This window comes from Equus asinus, chromosome 2 (assembly GCF_041296235.1).
Source record: "Equus asinus isolate D_3611 breed Donkey chromosome 2, EquAss-T2T_v2, whole genome shotgun sequence".
Classification (NCBI taxonomy): domain Eukaryota; kingdom Metazoa; phylum Chordata; class Mammalia; order Perissodactyla; family Equidae; genus Equus; species Equus asinus.
In genome coordinates, this window is record NC_091791.1 from 14918345 (window position 1) to 14939699 (window position 21355).

A 21355-nucleotide genomic window follows, 5' to 3' on the forward strand; every position below is an offset into this window, starting at 1 on the left:
CAGGGTGCTAACAATCGAGGGAATTACACACTCCCAGGTTGACTTTCTCAGCATCTCACATGCTAGAGAAAGAAAAGATCAATGAGGCCAGTGGTTCTTCAAAGGCAATCTAATACAGATGTTTAGTCCATAAAACAGGTTACAATGGAACCAGACAGCTTAGTAAGAGGGAGAGAAGGGGGAGGGACTGGGAAGCCCCAACCATCCCTTCTCAGTCCCCCACTCCTCCACTCCCCATCCCCCTGCCCCTTGAGGCCTTTCTTGTGATCTCGGTGCCTAGACACCAAACAGCTTGCAATCTTCAACTGGCCCATCATGTGGAAAAGAGAGAAGACGACGGCGGGAAAGGGCAGAGGATTGTATTTCTGAGTAATTGAGAAACATATTTTTGCTGAAAATCCATTTTCATTTATACAGCTCCATCCAGTTCTGTTTTAGAAACAAACAGTAAGGATGTTTTTACCAAACAAATATGTCCTCAGGGAAGGATATGAGGTTTGATTTGTGAATACGTTTAAGTCCATGACTTATCTAGTCACTACACGGACCCTACAATTTATGAGATTCAATAAAATCATGATTACTAGCCATTGATTCAGGCATACAATAAGTTATTTGTTTCTAGTGAGTTCTGTGCTGGGCTTCCAGGGGAGAAAATATCCTTTTAGATTTGTTTCTACCTGTCTCCTGGAAGAACAGATTGCTGTGGGGTTTAGTTTCTCTTTCTTGTTTGTTTGTTTGTTATTTTAATAAATGTGAGTTTGTGTATTATTAGGACCCATTTGCAAATATGGTCTAAAATATTAAAGGCTTGGGTCTTTTCTGCATTTTGATTAATTTGTCTCAGCACCTTTCCAAGGTCTGGATCCTGGGGAATAGAAGCTCTCAGCAGCCTTCAGACATATCTGCCTACACCATCTCTCCAGCCACTAGGGGCTGAGGGTTTCCTTTCTTCTGTCTTTAAAGAGATGCTGCTGTGAGTAACTGTGCATGGGGGCAGGGGTGCTCACAGGGTCACTGCGAGGGCATTTCTGGACTGTCATGTGCTTTGGGCGCCCAGCTGAGAGGAACCACAAGAAAGAGAGATGCCAGCCTTTGCCGTTCCCCAGGAACCCGTCCGCGGGGACCCTGCACTGGGGCTGAGAGCAGAGACTAAGAAGCGTGAAGTATAGGCGCTCAAGGAAGACAGCCTGCCACCAGCCACTTCCTAGGTGACCTTGGGCAAGTTGTTCCTCCTCCCTGAGCCTGTGCACTCACCTGTAAAAGGGAGGTAGTCAGAGTGGCTTGCTATGAAGTCTTTTTACATAATCTCATTGGCATTGTGCTTATCTAAGAAAATGGCCATAACTTTTAAGGATGCTTGCAAAGTAGGTACAGATGAAATAACATGAGATCTGGGATTTGCTTTAAAATAATTAAGCAAAAATAAAGTGGGGGATGATTCCATTTACATCAAGTTCAAGAATAGGCAAAACTAATCTAGGGTGATAAAACGAGAATGAGAGCTGAGATGAAAATGAAATGAAATGAATCAAAAAAATGAAAAATGAGAAGTGGAAAAGAGCACCAGGGAACTTTTGAAGTGCTGAAAATGTTTTATAACTTGATTTCAGTGATGATTACATGGGCATAAATATTTGGCAAAACTCATCAACTTGCCAATGGTTCAGAAAAATAATAATAAAGTGTGTGTTCAGAAAAATAACAATAATGTGTGTGCATATGCGTAAAGTATAATAAAGCAATTTGTTAATATTTGGGGAATTCCAATGAAGAGTATATCCGAATTCTTTGCGTTATTTTTGCAACTTTCTGTAAGCTTGAAATTATTTCAAAATAATAAAAATTTTAAAACTCATCAAACTTTACACTTAAGATCTATGCATTTTACTGTATGTAAATTATACATCAAAGTGAAAGTATAAAAGGGGAGTTAGGAGGCATACATAGCAAGATCTTGATGAATGTTGAATCTGAATGATAGGTGTGTGGAGGTTCATTATGCTATTCTTTCTACTTTTCTGTATGTTTGACTATTTTTATAACGGGAAACAAATTTAAAAAAATTAAAAACATCCAAAATATCCTTCACACTCCTGGCCCTGTGCCCAGCACAGGGTGGCTTCCCCCTCTGAGAACGGTCCCATCAGGACCACCCTGCCACTCCTTTCTTGGGTGATCAGGGAACTATACACCTGTCAGCCTGCTAATGCTGGAATTGCCTGTGACTCTGCTTGACAAAAAATGAACTCCAAGCTGATTTTCTCTGTCCTTCAACTGAAATGGAGTGAAAGAAATAGCCAGACAACGTTGGGGGTACACATCCTTTCCAGACACCCACACGGGTGAATCCCTTTGCCCAGGTGTCTTCCGCCTGCAGAAGCTGTACTTAAGCGGCTGCAGCCACGGCAAGGCCATGAGGAAAGTCACGGAGGGCAAAGATGGAGCCACGCAAATACAGTGTTAAGACAAGCAGGAACCATTCTGGATCCAATTTCACTTTTGCAAGGTAAATATTTGACTTGGCTGAGACAGAGGGAAAAAGCGAGGGCTGATGACCTTTGAGGTGAATCAACACATCTCTTAAGAAAGTCTCAGTTTTTACGAGGATGGTGGCCACTTGTTCCCGAGGGCTGAACAGGGCACTGACCCAGGAAGAAGGAAACCTGCATGCTTTTCCCATCCACATCACCAATGATCCATGTGACCTTGGATGAGTTACCTCCTCCTCCCCCGGGCCTCTTTCCTCCACCCACAAATGAGGGTTTGGACCAAAGGAACCCTCGAGTATGTTCCAGTTTTGTGATTCTTTAAAAGAAACATAAAGCTTTAGGTGGGGGGAGGACTTCAGGTCAAGGAGTAAGCCTTGTGTGCTCCCAGAGCCCAGGCAGGAGACAAACGAGGATGCAGGTGGGGTAGACCCTGCAGGAAAGATGCCCTGTGTGGCCAACTCTCCCAAATTTTCCGGAGAAGCTGAAAATCTAGATTTTGATGTCTTATCTCCTGATTTTCCAAAGAGAGTAATTAGTTCAAAATTTTTTCATAAATGCTATGTGAACCTAACAAAAATATTTGTGAACAGAATTAAGTCCTTGGGCTGTCAGAATGTGCCTTTGGTGGGACGTCATAGCCTCCTGGCAGGAGGCTGGATCAGGGGTCTCTGATCTTTTCAACATTAGGGTTTTGTGACTAAGTCTCAGAGATCATCTCCTCCAGGCTGAAGGTGAATTTTAATGACAAACACTTCAAACGTTTTTTACCATAACCTACAGTAAAAAATCCATTTTATATCCACCAGTGGTCACACACACACGCACATACATATATAACACTGAAAGGAAAGAGTCACAAATAAAATCTACCCCTACTACACACGACGCCCTCTGATATTTTCTATTTTATCCTACTTTGTGTTTTTTTTTAATGCTAGTAGCAACTGATTAAACTGATTTCAAATGGCTCATGTTGGAAAAACATTGCTTTAGAGTTCATTTACTTAATTCTCATTTAATTCTCTCTCTCACGTTACAAGATAGGAATTATTTTCATCTCCATTTTACAGAATAGAAATATGAATCTCAAGCTTTGCACACCGGATCCAAATTTCTGTCTTTTATTCTTTAAATCAAGAAAGGCGAGAGTGAGCGGAACTAGAAGACTCCAAAGGGCAAGCCAGAGAGAAGAAATCCCAGAGGCAGAGCGGTCAAGGAGGAGCTCGGGAGAACAGAGAAATCAAGCAGGAGGGTTAAGGTTGTGGCAATGAAAAGGCTCCCCTCCGCCTGCCCTGTGAAATCTACAGTAAAACAAATATGGCTCCCCATGCCATGGGTGGGTGGCTTCTTCAAGGAGGAGCCAGGTTCGTCCCCCAGGTGGCCCTGGCAGACTCAAAGAGGATGACGAGGTTGCTACTGCCTACGTCACATTCACAGACTTGAAACTCTGGCTCTAGACTTGTAGGGGTGGGTGATTGGTGGTCACAGGGAAAGAGAGAATGGGTAGGATTCAAATCCAGGTCCATTTGACCCTCAAGGCTGTCCTGGGAAACCTCATCACTCAACTCTACCACCTCTCAGTTCATTATTAATGAACTGATAGAAGTTTCATGTCTCCTCCACAGGCAATGATCAGAGAGGACAAGGGACAGAAGGCTGGCCTAGGGATGTCAGTGGAGGAAATTTGGTTTCTAAGACTGATACATTTTGCTCCAAATTGGACCAGTCAACTGAGCCTAATAGTACCGTTTCTAATCAATCTTTGTATCTAATCAATCTGGACTGAGATGGGGAGGCTGGCAACACCCTACACAGCCCAGCACAGCCCAGCATGGCCCAGGGTAGCCTGGCCTTCACTTGCAGCATGTCTGGGCTGTATTCTAGAATGGTTGAGTCTATCCTCAACTCTTTGTCTCTTTTCTTTGTGTCTTCTACCTCTGGATTTCTAAAGAAAACCAGTGGCGGTGAGTGTGGGTTTATAAAACCCAGAGGCAATGATTTCAAGCATTTGTGTTGGACAGTTTTCTGTTTTCTCCAAGGTGTGTGGTACAAGCACAGTTGTTGGGTAATGTTTAAAGCCAATGAGTCTTAGATTAGCATTGCAAAAGTCAATTAACAAGGCAATTTCTTCCTTTGGTTTGTATTTGTATATTATTAATGAACTACAAGCCCTCCTGGTGCGGTAAATTAGCCTAGGTAACAGGGGAGCAGAGTACAAACATTTTTTTTCTGTTAATGGCCCCAAACATTTATCTCATACAGAGAAAACTATATACAAGCACAGGGAGGGCTCCCTGTCCCAGCAGCTGAGGAAGGACAACAGAGCAGCTCTGATAAATATTGGTGTTTGTTTATCCAAATGCCACAGAGCAGGCTGGCAAGCTGCCACTCCTCCCACCCTTGTGTGGCCTTAACTGACAGGACTCATTATGCAAGAATGAGACACAGGAACCTCAATTGCCTTTGCTGACGGACTTTCAGCCTTTGTTTCCTGAACAGATACACACATGCAAAAATAGGGGAACTCGTGGGCCTGACCTACAAGAGTCAGGGATAGGACAAAAACACCCATGTCCTATCTTCAATCAAAGGGCAGAAGTATATAATCTTATGTACAAAGAGAATGGTACTTGGAGGATCTCTGCCTCAGTGAAATAATCAGCGTAGGGATATGTGAAGGCTCCCCCAAAGGACTGCTCTGTTACAAAATCAATGCCATTCAGAAATAAATTGTGCTACATATAAGTAGCAGAGCATGGAGACATTTATGACCACTGTTGGTGAGTCACGATGGAGTGCCCACCACGTGCAAGGCAATGTGAGGAATACCCTTCATTTAATCCCATTTATCTACTTCTAAACAACATGATTCCGCCTCAAAATGTTTGAGACTAAAGCAGAGTGTAAATTAATAAGGTCCATGTACTCGTTCCCTTAATAAATATTTATCGAATGCTTATCATGTAAATGTCAGGGGCTAGACAGAGAACAAAAATGAAAAAGACACAATCCCTCAAGGAGCCCAGAGACTAGTTGGGGAGACAGACAAGTAGGCAGAGCGTTATAAAGCAGGCCATGAGAGAGAGGTGCATCCCAGGCTCCTGGGAGACACAGGAAGGAGTGGGCCATCAGGGACGGCCAAGAAAGAGTCCTGGGAAGAGGTCAAGCGCCCCCTACTCATGTCCTCTACTTTTTCCCATGATGATTCTTGCTCTGGGGTGATCAAGTTACTCCTCCAGGTGGCCTTCTCAGCAGGACGGGCACACCTCAGGTGGGCACACTTCACATAAGCACACCTCAGGGGGGAAAAGCTCAGCTATGCAGACCTCAGGTGGGCACACCTAAGATATTTAGACTTCAGATAGGAAGAGCTCAAGTGGGCATATTCCCATGCCCAAAGAACCCCATCTTCTCCCTTTAGAGACAAGATAAAAGAGAGCAAAATAGCTCCTCTTTTCAGAATTAGCTTTCCTTCTGACAAAATCTACTGTTTCCTGTCTGCCTAGGCTCTTGTGGACCCACAGCTCCTTGATACGCTCTTGAGGATGCTGACCCAGAGAGAGCCCTGAGGGCACTCAACAAGGCCAGGGATTCTGGGAGCCTCTTGCCGTGCTCTCAGGAGATCTACATGGGGTCAGAGACCTGGTGGAAAAGCTCCTGCAGCCTCTTGTACCTGCAGATGGCAAAAGAGCAGACCATAACTGCATGCTGTCTCATTCCTTCATGAGTCTGTGGGTCTCTGTATGTCTCTAATCTACATTTTATGGGTTTCTCCCTGGATGGCATAATAAATATCTGCATGCGATGTTCCCTTTGCCTGGAATATCCCCCATCTTCCCACCCCCAGGAGCTTCATCTAGTTAAACACCTACTCACCCTTCAGATCTCAGGGAAATGTGCCTTCCTCAGAAGGCTTCTCTGATCCCTTGGGCTAATTGCCCAAGTTATGCACTGTCACTGTGCCAGGCACCTCTCCTCCGTGACCTTTGTTATAGCATGCAAGCATGTCTTCACTTGCCTCATTTTCTTTATCTCTGCCTGCCTCTCCCACGGCTGTACGCTCCAGGTGGGACACGCGATGTCCAGCTGATTGCCCTCTGTAAGCCTAGCTCCAGCTCAACGCCCAGCACTTAGGGGGCACCGCACAAGGTCTCCTTGATTACTGAAGGAAGTTCAAGGAATGGGACGCTCCCCAGAACCCGTTCTCCCGCTCTGCCACCCTCCTGCCTGGCTTGGATTTCTGTTTGAGGCTTTGCTTTGCTGATCAAAAGCATTAAAGGCAAATGAAAATCCTTCAACCTCCAAATATCTCCCATGGCACTTGGCCGAAAGGAGTCCTTTGAAGGCAACATGAAAAAAATAACAAACAGGAATCTTTAAAAATTAAGATCTGAGTCCAAAACAAGCCAAGTATTTTGCCAATAGTAGCACACAATTGTTGTTTCAGGAGAAGACTATAAAAGATAAAAATCAATAATGGTTTTTTTCCAGTAGATTAACTTCATGTTTAGAACAGGAAGAGAATCTAATCTTTTCGTCTGCTTTTTCCCCCTCAGCGATATGATGGGTTTATGCTGGGGAGAGGCGTTTAAGGACACAGAAGGTTAAAAGGCTAAGGACATTGTCTAATGCAGGACAGAAAATTTGAAAAGAAGGTTAGATTCCCCCTGACCTGCCAGGTTGGTGGATAAGTGGAGGTTGTCTGCTCTTTAAAACTATATTTGGTGCTCACATAGAAACCTTTAAGGATATTTGCCAGCAGGCTCTTTACCCGCAAACGAAGGCCCCCAGATACAAGTTCTCACCCGTGGACAGGAGTTGATTGGACCAAGGCTGAGGGATTCTCTCTCCATGGAATTTGGAATCAGGCCACAGAGCCATTTATTGGTCTGTTAGGGACTCGAAATGTGATGTGAAGACGGGTCAGGTCAACAGCGTCTGTTTTGGCCACATGCATGAAGAACTGGAGAGAGCCAGCCTGCAGACAGAGAGAGAATGACAAAAGAGAAGAGGTCAAGTGTCTATGAAGGAGATCGCCACTCCAGTCCCAACTTTCTAGGTCCTGGTGCTTGTGCCTTGTGAGGCCAACCTGAACTTCCTATCCTTGGAATCCACGATATCCCCTTGTGTCCTAGAAAATGCCCTCTGTCCACGTTTCTTGTTGTCACAGTTAGTGTGAATGCATTTCTTTCCTTATATATTAGTTTTCTATGGCTGTTGTAACAAATCACTATAAACTGGGTGACTTAGAACAACAGAAATTCATTCTCTCATAGTTCTGGAGGCCAGAAGTCTGAAATTAAGGTGTCAGCAGGGCCATGCTCCCTCTGAAGCCTCTAGAGAAGAATGCTTCTTCTCTTCTTCCAGCTTCTGGTGGCTCCTGGCATTCTTTGGCTTGTGGCCGCATCACTCTGTGGGGACCTGAAATTGGCCACCCCAAGATATGTCTCTTTGGCATCAGGATTATTTGAGGCTGATTGCTTTTGATAAACTGGGACAGGGAAGGAGGCTCTGAGGAATGGAACCTGCCCTTTGTTAGGACACGTTTACATTTGTAAGGTAAATCTGTATCTGTAAAAGGTGCCTCCCTCTCTGTACCAGGAAGAAGAAAGGAGATGACCTTCTCTCTCTAGAAAATCTTAGTCAATACCAAAGGCAAGGACTTAAATCTGCATTTTATTGTGCTTCTCTGGTAACCTCCTGTAACTAACTTCCCGCCCCCTCCCAACGCTGGCATTTCTTTAAGGATTAAGCATCTTTCCTTAGGCTAGGAACTGATTGCTGCACTCACCTGTGACCGCCCAGCTCCAGACAATCCACTTGCCTCCTGCTACGCCCACCGAGATAGCAGACCATTACCTGCTGTGTCCATCAAGCGCTGTGCCGACAGGGCAATCTTGTGACTATTGTGGGAGGGACATTTCAATCACATGTGAAACACCCTGTTTGGGGGTATATAACCACTATGTGCACCCCACTTCTTCGGTGCCCTTTCTTCCTTCAGGAAGAAAGGCCCCGGGCCATGGTTCCTCATAAAGCTTTGTTTAATTTTCTCTTGCTATTCTGTCTTAAGTGAATTTAATTCGTTCTCCAGCCAGACGAACCCCCATTTGGGAAAAGGAAATGTCTTCCTCCCCTACAACTTCAATGTCTGCCTCCATCTTCAAATTACCTCCTGAATTAGAATACTCTTCTTGCTTGAGAAACTGCTAATGTCACCTCCCAAGTTGTGGGCCTGGATAGGAACTGGAGTGAAGCAGCCTCCAGGGTCAAGCCCCAAAGAGAAGGCTTCTCTTGACATGTGTCTTGTGTTTATAGTTTTCCAATCCAACCCCAGAAAAGGATTTTCTTTCAAAAGCCTCACCCTAGTCTCATAATTTCCCTCTTCTTCCTTATTGCCAATGGTACGCTTCTCCTCCTTTACTCTTAAGAGTTAAGGACACACAGCTCAGCCAAGATCGCACCTGACCTTCTCCCTTTATTCCTCTTCATGCAGCTCCATCCACAGTCACCCAAGTCAGCAACAAGGACATCATCCTCAGCTCCCCTCTGCCCCAGAGCCATCAGTCATCAAGTCCTGCCCACCTATCTGCCCCTCTGAAACCTCCTCTCTCCCCTCACCATCTCCGCCCTGGATCAGGTCCCCAGCATCATTTTCCTGGACTCGATCAGGTCTCCCTGCCTCCATTAGCTCTTGATTTGATCCTGTTGTTCCCGGCTTTCCATTAACCTCCAGCAATAGTTTTCAAAATGTGTCTGGGAGAACCCCATTTTAATGGGTCTATGTTAGAGTTTTAATGGGCCCAGTAAAAACAGTCTGCCTGAGTTTTGAACAAATTGAGAGACACAAGATTCAGACATATGGAAATGAAAATATCGCCTTTATTATTGATAAAGCTATATTGGAGGACATGGCTAACTCTGGCCAAATAGCATGGCAACACTTCCCTGAATTAAACCACAGATTCCCTAAGCAGAATGAAGTTTCCTCCTTGAGAAATGACTGTTCTTTGAGAGGAGGGTTCCCAGGTATGGATAATGGAGTATGAATTAATGTGCAAATCCAGTGGTTAGACTCTTGTAAAAGTTGTCAGGCAGCATTTCCCAAAGTGTGTTCCATGGAAACTAATCTTGAAAAGAGACGATCTGGGAAGAAAGTGTTCCACAGTCAAATGCTTTAGGGAAAACTGCATGCCACGTTCTCCCTTGAGAATCACAACACACATGCGCATATTAGAGGCTCCCATGTCTGCAGTAAGGAAATCAGAGGACTTTGCTTATCAGAGTTTCCCAAAGTTATTTGACTAAAAGCACCTTTGGGAGTGGTGAATCTCTTTATGTTTCCATGTGAAAGAAACTCCATCAGAATAAGGCTGTGGGCCTCTCTCTGCCCCATGGGAGGAGGAAGAGGTGAGCTCCTGATGGGAGAATGGAGCGAGAGGGAGTGTAGTTCAGGCCTTTTCTCCCCCTCTCTTCAACTAAGGTTTCTCTAAGAGGACCTGTGCTGCTCATTTTCATTGCTTCTAATAGGTTGTAGCTCTAAAATCTCTTCTGAAATTTTGCTGTTTTGATAGTAGAATGAGCAGCATCCACTTTAATAAAAAGTTTATGACTAAAGGTAGCGCAAAAGAGAATTCTTGATTTCACAAATTAAGTGCACTTTGTTCAAGCTTTATGTATGAACTCTGAAGTCTGAAACAAAGGGTTGGGGAGGCGGGTAACACAAGGCCATTTGTAGTGGCTTTGTGGTTAAAAGTAATATGACGTCCTTTGAAGGATCTTTTGCAAATGTGTCTACATGTGGAACAGTTAAAAGCAGAAGATTCCTAACCCTCATATTACATTGAAAATATGTGTCAGTTTTATTCATTAGAACACATGAATGCAGTATTAAATCTTGTGGTGGGAAACTGTCCTCTGTCAGAGACAATTTGGCTCCTCTTCATTAAGAAAGGGATCCACCCCTAACCACGTGCCCCTAGACCTTTGAGGTAACTGAAGAACATGGAAGAAAGGTCTGCTCAGCTCAGCAATTTTGTGGAAAGGATGGCACCCTCATCAGTCTAGAGTCTTAATTACTCTCACGCTGATGGGAATGACTATAAAAATGCATGTGGTCTAAATTGGGCAAGATCAATGTCCATAGCCAGCTCTTGCACTGTCTTCAGTCCAAAGATATTTTTTCGGTCTGAGCCAGGAAGTGAGCCAGTGAGGGTAAAAACATCTGAAACACATGAGCATCTTCCACCTATTGATCCAAAGGTCTCAGAGCCCAAGTGTGGTTTGAGGAAGCAGCTTTAATGCAGATGAGAACAAAATTTCCTGGGGTTTGAATGAGCGTCTAGGTCGATTTGTATAGAGTTCCGGGAAAAGAGGAGTTTTGATAACCATGGGTTTATTTGGTTAATGCAGTCAAGCATTCAAGAAAACTCAGGTCCTCAAATGGATGTCTTTTAAATACGTATGTGTAAAGCCTGACAAGTCTCTTAATAAACCAATACCTATCAACGAGTCCATTAATTGCCAAAGCTCCTCTTCAGTTTGTATAAGAAACATGTCCATGGATGTGCCTTCCAGGGTTAATGGTTGTAAAATCTGAGTGTGCTCTTCTACCCACAGGAGTTCACATATACCAAATGTATCCAAGTCATTCATTCAACACACTTTGAATTCCTGGGCTTGGAGGTATAAAGACAGATAAGAGGCAGTCCTTGCCCTCAAGAAGTACAGTCTAGTTGGAATGACAGGCGTATTAGCAATTTAAAGGAGTGACAAAGTCAAGGATAGAACTATGAGAAATACCATATGATCCAGCTCTCCCATTACTGGGCATTTGTCCAAAGAACATGAAATCAACAATTCAAAGAGATTTATGCATCCCTATGTTCATCGCAGCATTATTCACAATAGCTAAGATACGGAAGCAACCCAAGTGCCCATCAACAGGTGAATGGATAAAGAAGATGTAGTATACACACACACACACACACACACACACACACACACACCATGGAATACCACTCAGCCATAAAAAAGACAAAATTGTGCCATTTGCAACAACATGGATGGACCTTGAGGTTATTATGCTAAATGAAGTAAGTCAGATAGAGAAAGACAAACATGGTATGATTTCACGCATATGTGGAAGATAAACAAATACATGGATAAGGGGAGCAGATTAGTGATTACCAGAGGGGAAGGGGTGGGGGAAGGGAAAAAGGGGTAAAGGGGCACATATGTATGGTGATGATAAAAACTAGACTACTGATGGTGAACACAATGCAGTCTATACAGAAACTGAAATATAATAATGTACACCTGAAATTTACACAGTTATAAGCCAATAAGACCTCAATAAAATAATTTTTTTTAAAAAAGGATAGAAGTATGTACCAAAAACAGTGAGGTCCAAAGGAAGGGGTGTCAGAATGCCTGGGAGGGGGTAGATAGTCTTCAAAATAAAGAGGGAATCTGGTAGGAAGGCAAGGGCACTCCATTATGAAAAAACTGCTTTTGCAAAGGCCCTGAGGTGTAAAGTCTTAGTATTCAAGGGAAGGACACTGCTAATGGTTAGGCAGGATGCATATGGGAGCAGAGAGGGAAGACGTATAAGACGAAAGTGAAGAAAAATAGAGAGGGCCAGATCTTTCACTCATTGGTCCAGACAGTACTACTGAATACCTATTTGGTATCCAGCAGGCACTGTTTGATACAGCAGTCAACAAGACAGATGCAGTTCCTGCCCTCATGGAGTTTGCATTCTGGTGGAAGAGACAGAGAATAAACAAGTTAACCAACAATTTCAGAGAGTGAGGAGTGCTATGAAGGGAATAATCAGGGAAATGAGACAGAGTAATGGGGTTGGGGAGCAGCTTAGAAAGCATGGTCTGGGAAGACTACTCTGAGACGATGGTTTTTGAAGACCTGAAGGATGGAAAGGCTGGAGAAGAGTCCTGAGGATGAAAATCTAGAGGTCCCTCTTATTTAGGGGACAGAGAGAGGAAGAGAAGGCAGCCAAGAAAACCAAGAATAAATAATCAAAGATGTAAGACATAAGTTGGGAGAGGACAGAGTAACGGACTCCAAGAGAACAAAGGAGTAGGAAGAAAAGAAAGGCCTTCATTACACTCATTCACTTTTCATTTGGTATTTGAAAATAGATTGTTATCAGATCCCCAGGTAAAGATAGTGGGTTTATCCCAAGCATCTAATTTTCCTGCTTTTTTGTGTGTGTATGAGGAGGATTGGCCCTGAGCTAATATTTATTGCTGATCTTCCTCTTCTTGCTTGAGGAAGATTGTCGCTGAGCTAAATCTGTGCCGATCTCCCTCTATCTTGTATGTGGGATGCCACCACAGCATGGCTTGATGAGCAGTGTGTAGGTCCACACCCAGGATCTGTGAACCCCAGGCCACCAACGCAAAGCACACGAACTTAACCACTATGCCACTGGGCTGGCCCCTAATTTTCCTCCTCCTGAAATCTCACTTAAAACTTATTAAGGAAATTTTTTGTAAGATCTAAACCCACAAGGACAGGGAGAGTAGGTTAGGAGACAATATCAAAATTCTGGAGAGCCTATGGATGAGTTTTAACTAACTTAACAGACACAAGAAAGCCAAATCCTATGCTGGCAGTAGGGACAGCTAAGAGCCAACCTATATAGTGGAATAGGGAGAAAATTCAGAAGATTCAGGAAGTGGTGGCACCAAGTACCTTTAGAAATGAGGGTGAAGGTGGGAGACTAAAATGAGGAGGACTGGTTGAAAGCTGTTTGAGAAATAGTTAGATCTTCTCTCACTCCAGGTGATGGCCTTTCTCACCCTGGCCAGAGACGGGAGGTATAATTCTGGAGAGGGTAAAACACAACTGAGGACCGGAGTACTGTAGTAAAAACATGGACAATTAATAAATGTATGTATACGGACTTCTGAGATTCCTCCTGACTTCTGCCCTCATTCAGTTCCCAGAACCCTGACATTCTGGTCTACTCCTTCAATGCAGGAAAATCCAAGAGCATTTTCTGGGGAATCTGACTTGCCCAAGAGGAAAGGTGTAAAGATACAACCCTAAGAATGGCTGAATCAGATCATTCTACAGCAAAGCTCAAAATCTACAAGCCTACCAACATACTCAAAGATCCCGTCAGCTTTTTGGCCCACCTGTCTTAAATTTGTGCAGACAACCAAGGATTACCCAACGGCTGAGAAAAGCTCTAATATAAAAGCAGACACCAAACAAATGGTTAAAAAGTTACCTAGAAGAAATTATGCAGAGAGAAGACAACTTCAAAACTAATCCTAACTCAGAGAGTTAGACGATATTGCATCCTGTTACGAGAGCTGGATTCTGTTAAAACAGGGGAGGAGATGCAAAAAACAGAAACAAAAATCTCCAGGAAATTAAAAGCACTGCATCAGAAATTAAAAACTCAGCAGAAAGTTTGGAAGATAAAGTCGAGGACTACTCCAGGAAACAAAGCAAAAAGAATTGGAAAGTAATAGAGAAAGAGGAAGAGATTAGCAGAGGAAACAAGAAGATCCAACCTCTGAATAACAGGAGGTCCAGGAAGAGAAAACCAAGCCATCAACAGAAGGATGTGCTTTTGGTTGAAAGCCTATGAGTACTGAGAACAATGGGTGAAAAGAAACTCTCACCGAGGCACATCAGTGTAACGCTTTGGAACTCCAGGAGTTCCAAGAGAAGAGCCTACAAGCTCCCAGGGGACAAAAACAAGTCGCATGCAAAGAAACAGAATAAAAATGTCTCAGACTTCCCAATAACAACAGTACAAGGCAGTGCAGCAATATCTTCAAAATTCTAGGGGAAAATTATTTCTCTACCCAGTCAAATTATTAACCAAGTATGAAGACAAAATAAAGATATTTTCAGATATGCAAATTCTCAAAATTTTACCTCTCACACACTCTTTCTTTGGAAGGTACTAGAAAATGTGCTTCATTAAAATGAGAGAGTAAATAGTAACGAGGAAGACATGAAAGATAGGAAAAAGGACATTCCAAGGAGGAGAGAGGACAAGGGAATCCAAGATGGTGATTGAGGGAGGCCCCTGGATGACACTATGTATTAGATGTAGAGAGTTACTTGTTCAGATGAAAGCCCATCAGAAGGGACACTTTCAAGAAGACACTGTGAATGAAGGTACTGAGTGGCAGTGGAGATAACTGGCAGGAGGATTGAGGTTGAATTAATATTAGGTACTTAGAAAAGCAAGGAAATGATAAAACAAAACAATCACCTCCAAACAATTACCTCCAAAGAATATAAAAAGTTATACAGAAAAGGAAAAGTATTTACTTTACTACACAAGTCAAGTCAAAACAGTTATATATGATCTCAATAACATTAAACCTAAATATTGACCTCATCAAAAGTAGATTGTAATTTTAATGTGTGAATTGGACTGTGGGGGAAGAAAAGCTAAATCTTCTTCTTCCGTATTAAGACCTCAAGCGATAAAGCCTAAAACTGAAAAAATTAAAAGTAGCAATACAAGCACATTCTTAAAGATATGGAAGTAAATACTTAAAGTATTGACACACTAGGAATAGAAAGGAACTTCCTCAATCTGATGAAAGGTATCTACCCAAACCCCCAACTAACATCACACTTACAGGGGAAAGACTAAATGCCTTCCTCCTAAGGTCAGGAAGAAAAGGATGCCTGGACTGGCCTGGTGGCGCAGTGGTTAAGTTCGCACGTTCCACTTCTGCGGCCCCAGGGTTCGAGAGTTCAGGTCCTGGGTGCAGACATGGCACCACTTGACAAGCCATGCTGTGGCAGGTGTCCTACATACAAAGTAGAGGAAGATGGGCATGGATGTTAGCTCAGGGCCAGTCTTCCTCAAAAAAAAAAAAAAAAAAGAAAGAAAAGGATGCCTTCCCTTGCCGTGTCTGTTCACCATTGTAGTAGATGTTCTCGCCAGGGCAATTAGGCAACAAAAAGAAATAAAAGGCATCAAGAGTGGAAAGAAGTAAAACTATATTCACAGACGATATGAGTGTGTATATAGAAAATCATAAGGCATTCACTAAAAAAACAGAAAATTTTGAATTAATGACCAGTTCAGCAATGTGGGAGGATACAAATCAATATGTGAAAATCAATTGTCTCTCTGTAGACAAGCAACGAATAACCTGAAAATGAGATAAAGAAGATAATCCCATTAATATTAGCATAATAATAATAATATACTTAGGAATAAATTTAGCAAAAAAGTTCAAGACTGCTACATTGAAAAGTACAAAGCATTATGTAAAGAAATCAAAGATCTAAATAAATGAGAAGACATTCCACATTCATGGATTGATAAACTCAACATTGTTAAGATAGCAATACTCCGCAAATTGATCTACAGATTCAATGCAATCTCTATCAAAATCTTAGTTGCCTTTTTCACAGATGTTGACAAGCTGATGCTAAAATTCTTATGAAAATGCAAGGGACCAAAATAGCCAAAACAATCTTGAATCAGATCAAAGTTGGAGGCCTTGCACTTCCTGATTTCAAAATCTACAGCAAAGCTACTATAATCAAGATAGTGTGTACTTGCACAGGATAGACATTCAGATAAATAGAATAGAACTGAGAGTCCAGAAATAAACTCTCACATTATGGCCAATTGATTTTTGAAAAGGGTACAAATCAATGATGGAAAGAAGAGTCTTTTTCAACAAATGGTCTGGGACAACTGGATATCTACATGAAAACAAATGAAGTTGGACCCCTACCTCACACCACACAAACATTAATTCAAGATGAATTATAGACCTAAATGTAAGAACTAAAACTAAAAAATTTCTATAAGAAAACATAGGAGTTAATCTTCATGACCTTGGGTTAGGCAATGGTTTTTTAGGTGTGACACCAAACGCACAAGCAACCAAAGAAAAAACAGATAAATTTGGCCTCATCAAAATTAAAAAACTTATGCTTCAAAGGACACTATCAAGAAAGTGAAAAGAAAACTCAGCAGAATGGGAGGAAATATTTGCAAATCATATATCTGAGAAGGGACTTGTACCAGGAAATATAAAGAACTCCTACAACTTAATGATAAAAGACAAATAGCCCAATTTAAAAATGGAAAAAGGATTTGAATAGACATTTCTCCAGAGAAGATCATCATTAGACATTAGGGAAATGCACAGCAAAACCACAATGAGATAGTACCTCATATCCTTTATGATGGCTAAAATCAAGATGTCAAATGACAGCAAACAAGTGGAGAAATTGGCCCTCGCACACTGCTGTTAGGAATGTAAAATGGTACAACTGCTTTGAAAAACACTAGCAGTTCCTCAGAGAGTTAAATATAGAGCCACCATCTGACCCAGCAATTGTACTCATAGGCATATATCCAAGAGAAATGAAAACACATGGCCACACAAAAACTTGTATGCAAGTGCTCATAGCAGCATTATTTATCACAGCTGAAAAGTGGAAAAGCCTAAATGTTTAACAACTGATAAATGCATAAACAAATTGCATTTCTATACAATGGAATATTTTTTTGGCCATAAAAAAGAATGAAATACTGGTAGATGCTATAACATGGATGAACTTTGAAAATGTGCTAAGTTCAAGAAGCCAGTAACAAAAATCACATATTATCTGATTCCTTTTACATGAAATATCCAGAGTAAGCAAACATACAGAGACAGAAAGTAATTAGTGGTTGCCTGGGAGGAAATGGAGAGTGACTGCTATGGGGTATGGGGTTTTTTTTTAGGGTGTCGAAAACGTTCTAAAATGAGATTGTGGTGACGGTGATACAACTCTGAATATATTAAAAACTAATCAACTGTACACTATAAATGGGTGAATTTTTTGGTATGCGAAAAATAGATCAAGAAAGCTGTTAAAAAATCTCATTAACCATAAAGATACTGACAAAACATAAAGAGACTGTCAATATCTTCATGGCACTAAAACACATGTCCCCATCTCACTACTCAAGGCCCTGTTGGCACTTTTTCAACTTGCAGGAACCTTGTAAAGCTCCTTGGTCTTCAAAAGTAAGATGAAGCAAGCCAACACTGTAATTAGAGGGAAGAGGTACTTCAAAGTTCAGTTCAGCAGTTAGGTCTTTACCCAAGAGGAAAGGGTGGGTCAGTAAGTGTTGCTTTACAACATCTTATAACCTAACACTTCAACTCATGCTTATCAACTCTTTGCACAGTGTTGATAAGAGTTGTTTTTGGGGGAACCTAAAGAGCAAGCAGGAGAAAGATGGTCAGCCGGGAGTCCTACTGAATTTTTCTTTACTAACATTGATTATTTGGTTCCTCTGGATGTGAGGGGAGCAAAGAGCCAGTGTGCCATGGTAGTCACCAGGTCAGAATCTGGACACAAATGAACCTGGCTTGGAATACTGCCCTTGCCACTTGGTAGCTGTGTGATTGTGTGCAAACTGCTTAGCTTCTCTGTGCCTCTATTTCCTCTCTGTAAAATGGGAATTCTATACTTACTTCAGTTTTTATTCGAGTGCCTAGACTGTTGTAGGGTGCCCATTAATGGTACCTTTATTTTAAAAAGGCTTCTAGTAGGCATTTAAGAGAAATACATCTTAGTGATCTTTTTCTGACTTTAAAATAATAGTGTTGGGGGCCGGCCTGGTGGCACAGTGGTTAAAGTGCACACTGGGGTTCACCAGTTCGGATCCAGGTGCAGACATGGCACCACTTGGCAAGTCACGCTGTGACAGGCATCCCACATATAACATAGAGGAAGATGGGCATGGATGTTAGCTCAGGGCTAGTCTTCCTCAGCAAAAAGTGGAGGATTGGCAGCAGATGTTAGCACAGGGCTAAACTTCCTAAAAATAAAATAAAATAAAATAAAATAAAATAAAATAATAGTGTTGGCATTTTCTGCAGATCAATGTCTTATCCTTCTTTCATCAGTTGTGTTTTCTTTTGATACGTTTATTATTAAGCTACTTGTCAAAGTACTTTCTTGAAACTCTGCTATCAATCAGGAGATAAAGAATCAAAACATTTGATTGCTAGGTTTTTTGTTACTCAACAATTGTGGCTCTACTGCTGCAAGCAAAAGCGTATAGAGGGCGGAGTCAGAAGAGCACGCCGGGCTGAAGGACCCCATTCTTGCGATGTGTGGTGGGCAGGAAGGGGCAGTGAGGGCACAAGGTGTTGCTCATCTCCTTGGCTCAAAATTGCCTTCTAAGACTCCATTCATTCCAGGGATTTCCTGGGGGTTAAGCAGAAGTCTTTGTTATGACATAAATATTTTTGGGCCATCAATAGCACATGTACAATAATAACTAAACGCAGTTGTCTTTGACACTTTGCCAACTTTCAGTCATAGAAAAACTAGAGTTTTCCAGTTTTTAAAAAATTTGTCCATTACGAAGCCATATTTGTCAATGTAAAGGGAGAAGACAACTTTTATTTAACAGCTAGATTTATAATTTTCAAACATTTAGACCATTTGTACTCAAGCCCTGACCCCACATATTTTAAGGATGGGCCTGATTACTTCAATCAGATACTCAGATTTTTTTCCTAAAATTTACTAATAACAATTAACTTGACACTAATCATGTGTCAGATTTTATATTAAGTGCTTGCTACGTATTATCTCATTAAATCCTGCCAGTAACCCTATGTCACAGGTAATTTTCTTATCCTCATTTTACATAGAGGAAACTAAGGCCCAGAGAGTTCAAATGACTTGCTCACCTTCATACAACCATTAAACCCTGGAGCTGGGATCTGACCCAAGAAGGCCTGAGTAACTTTGGGAAAGGGCACTTTGGGAGAGGTGACCTTGATGTGCATCCCTATGCGGAACCTGGACATACAGAAGGCAACGTGGGAGAGTCAGGATGTTGGGAGAATGGGCTGCAAGGAGACGTTCCCACTGACTCCACAGTTAGACTAGAGATGTGACGTCACCTCCAGGGAACATCCCCAAGCACCAAAGGCTACCAAATGTCTGAATAGGCAAGGAGGCGTGCCACTATTGCCAACTCTTCATTTTCTCCTGATTTCAACAATGCACAAGCAAGAAAAATATCCCGTTGATTTTGGTAACTCTTGAACGTTCAGCCATTTAACAGGCTAATTCAGAGGACTGACTCCTTCTTTCCTTCCTTCCTCCCTCCACCTGCCCTCTTTCTTTCTTTCTCTTCCTCTCCCTCCTTTCCCTCTCTCTCTCTTTCTTCAAGAAGATACATATTTAGGTACCACTGTGCACTAAATACCATGCTAGGTACTAAACAAAACAGACAAGGCCTTATCCTTCTGTCTAGTGGGCAGCGTTAAAAACAAAACAGGCCCCACATGGTGTCACTTATGCTAAGCCCTATATCACCAAACTGACACTTAATGCTTACTTTAATTACAGTTTTGTCTTTCCCAGAAATGGAATCTTTAAACCAGTCAATCAGGAACTACCTGGTCAGCACTAGTGAGGTATTCTGCCTGATAGACCCTGCTGTCCCCTTAAGGGAAGTGCCCTTGCTACAACCGGTGTGCTTTTTGCTGGTGTAACTTCCTTGTCTCCACTCCCTCTGCCTATAAAAGGCTTTTATTTTGTACAGCTTCTGGGAGCTCCTTTCTATCTGCTAGATGGGACACTGCCCGATTCATTAATCATTGAGAAAAGCCAATAAGATCTTTAAAGTTTACTCAGCTGAATTTTGTTTTTTAACAGAAGACAGTAAATCAACATGAAAATACTGAAAATTACAACTATGATACAAAATGCCATGAAGGAGAGGTAGAGTGCCCTAGGAAAGTGTGTACTAGGTGAATCTGGCCTGTCTCAGGGTATCAGGGAGGACTTCCCTGAGGAAGTGACCTTTGAACAGTGATCTAGGTGATAGTAGGGGTTACCCATACAAAAGTTCAGGAGAACATGCCAGGCTGGGAGCCCTGTGAGGGAAGGACCCTGTGGACTGGAGCATGAAGATGCTGAGAGGAGGCCAGTGAGGTTGGATTGGGAATAGGGGGCAAAGTTCCAGACCTTCTAGACCAGGAGTCAGCAAATTACTGCTCACTGTCTAGTTTCATAAATACAGTTTTATTGGAGCACAGCCACACTCGTTTGTTTACTTACTGCCCATGGCTTCTCTCAGCTACAGTGCCAGAGCTGAGTAGTTACCATGGAGATGTTATGGCCCACAAAGCCTAACATATTTACTCTCTGCCCTTTGCAGCAGAAGTTTGCAGACCCCTGGTCCAGACCACGGAGGTCAGGCCTTGAAGGTCTGCTGAGGATTGTGGCCTTTGTCCTGACAGCCATGGAAACCACCAAAGTGTTTTAAGAGGGAAGGGGACAAGGAATGAGGATCTGATTTTAATGAGGAACTTTCAGGAGCCAAATATTTACTTACATTTTGTGGATGTCCCAGGCCAGGCTCTCTAAAGACCCCCTTTGAGGGAAGTGTAGCATTAATCTCTGCAGGAATGGGTTCTAAGTCCTCTCTTGTCTGTGACAGGTGGGCCCATCAGTTTCTTTCCACCTAAGCCCCCATATTAGCCAGACTCCTTTGGGAGCAAGTGACAGAAACACAATATAAGACTTCTATACAGCAAGAAGGGACATATTGGTTCACATAGCTGGAAGGGCAGTGGGGTGGCTCAGAATAATCCAAGAAAAAACAACAGAAAACAGAGCCTGCAGCACTTGACCAGGGACTCACCATCTCAAGAACCATCTCTCCTTGCGCTTCTCACTTTTGCTTGACTCTGCTTAGCTTCCTGCACAAACAAGAGCTCTCCACTGGGCAGCTCCAGATTCACATTCTCCCAGTTTAGCCATCCTAATAGAAAGAGAGAGTCTACTTCCTTCAGTCTGTATATTGTTCTTCCCGTTGG

At 42.4% G+C, this 21355-nt stretch overlaps 1 long non-coding RNA gene across 4 annotated transcripts in view; it reads right to left on the reverse strand.

Moving 5' to 3' along the window:
- Positions 1-21355, reverse strand: part of LOC123277992 (uncharacterized) — an 85967-nt gene that overhangs the window by 60919 nt on the left and 3693 nt on the right. For 2 of the 4 annotated variants that reach the window (XR_006515215.2, XR_011493634.1), the window contains exons 2-4: positions 21181-21300; positions 20872-21025; positions 7298-7470 (exon numbers count right to left, since the gene is read on the reverse strand). This is a non-coding gene — a long non-coding RNA (uncharacterized lncRNA). Of the gene's footprint in view, positions 1-7297; positions 7471-15433; positions 18723-20871; positions 21026-21180; positions 21319-21355 lie in introns of those variants that run through there. The other 2 variants (XR_006515210.2, XR_011493633.1) reach the window with 2 other exon arrangements.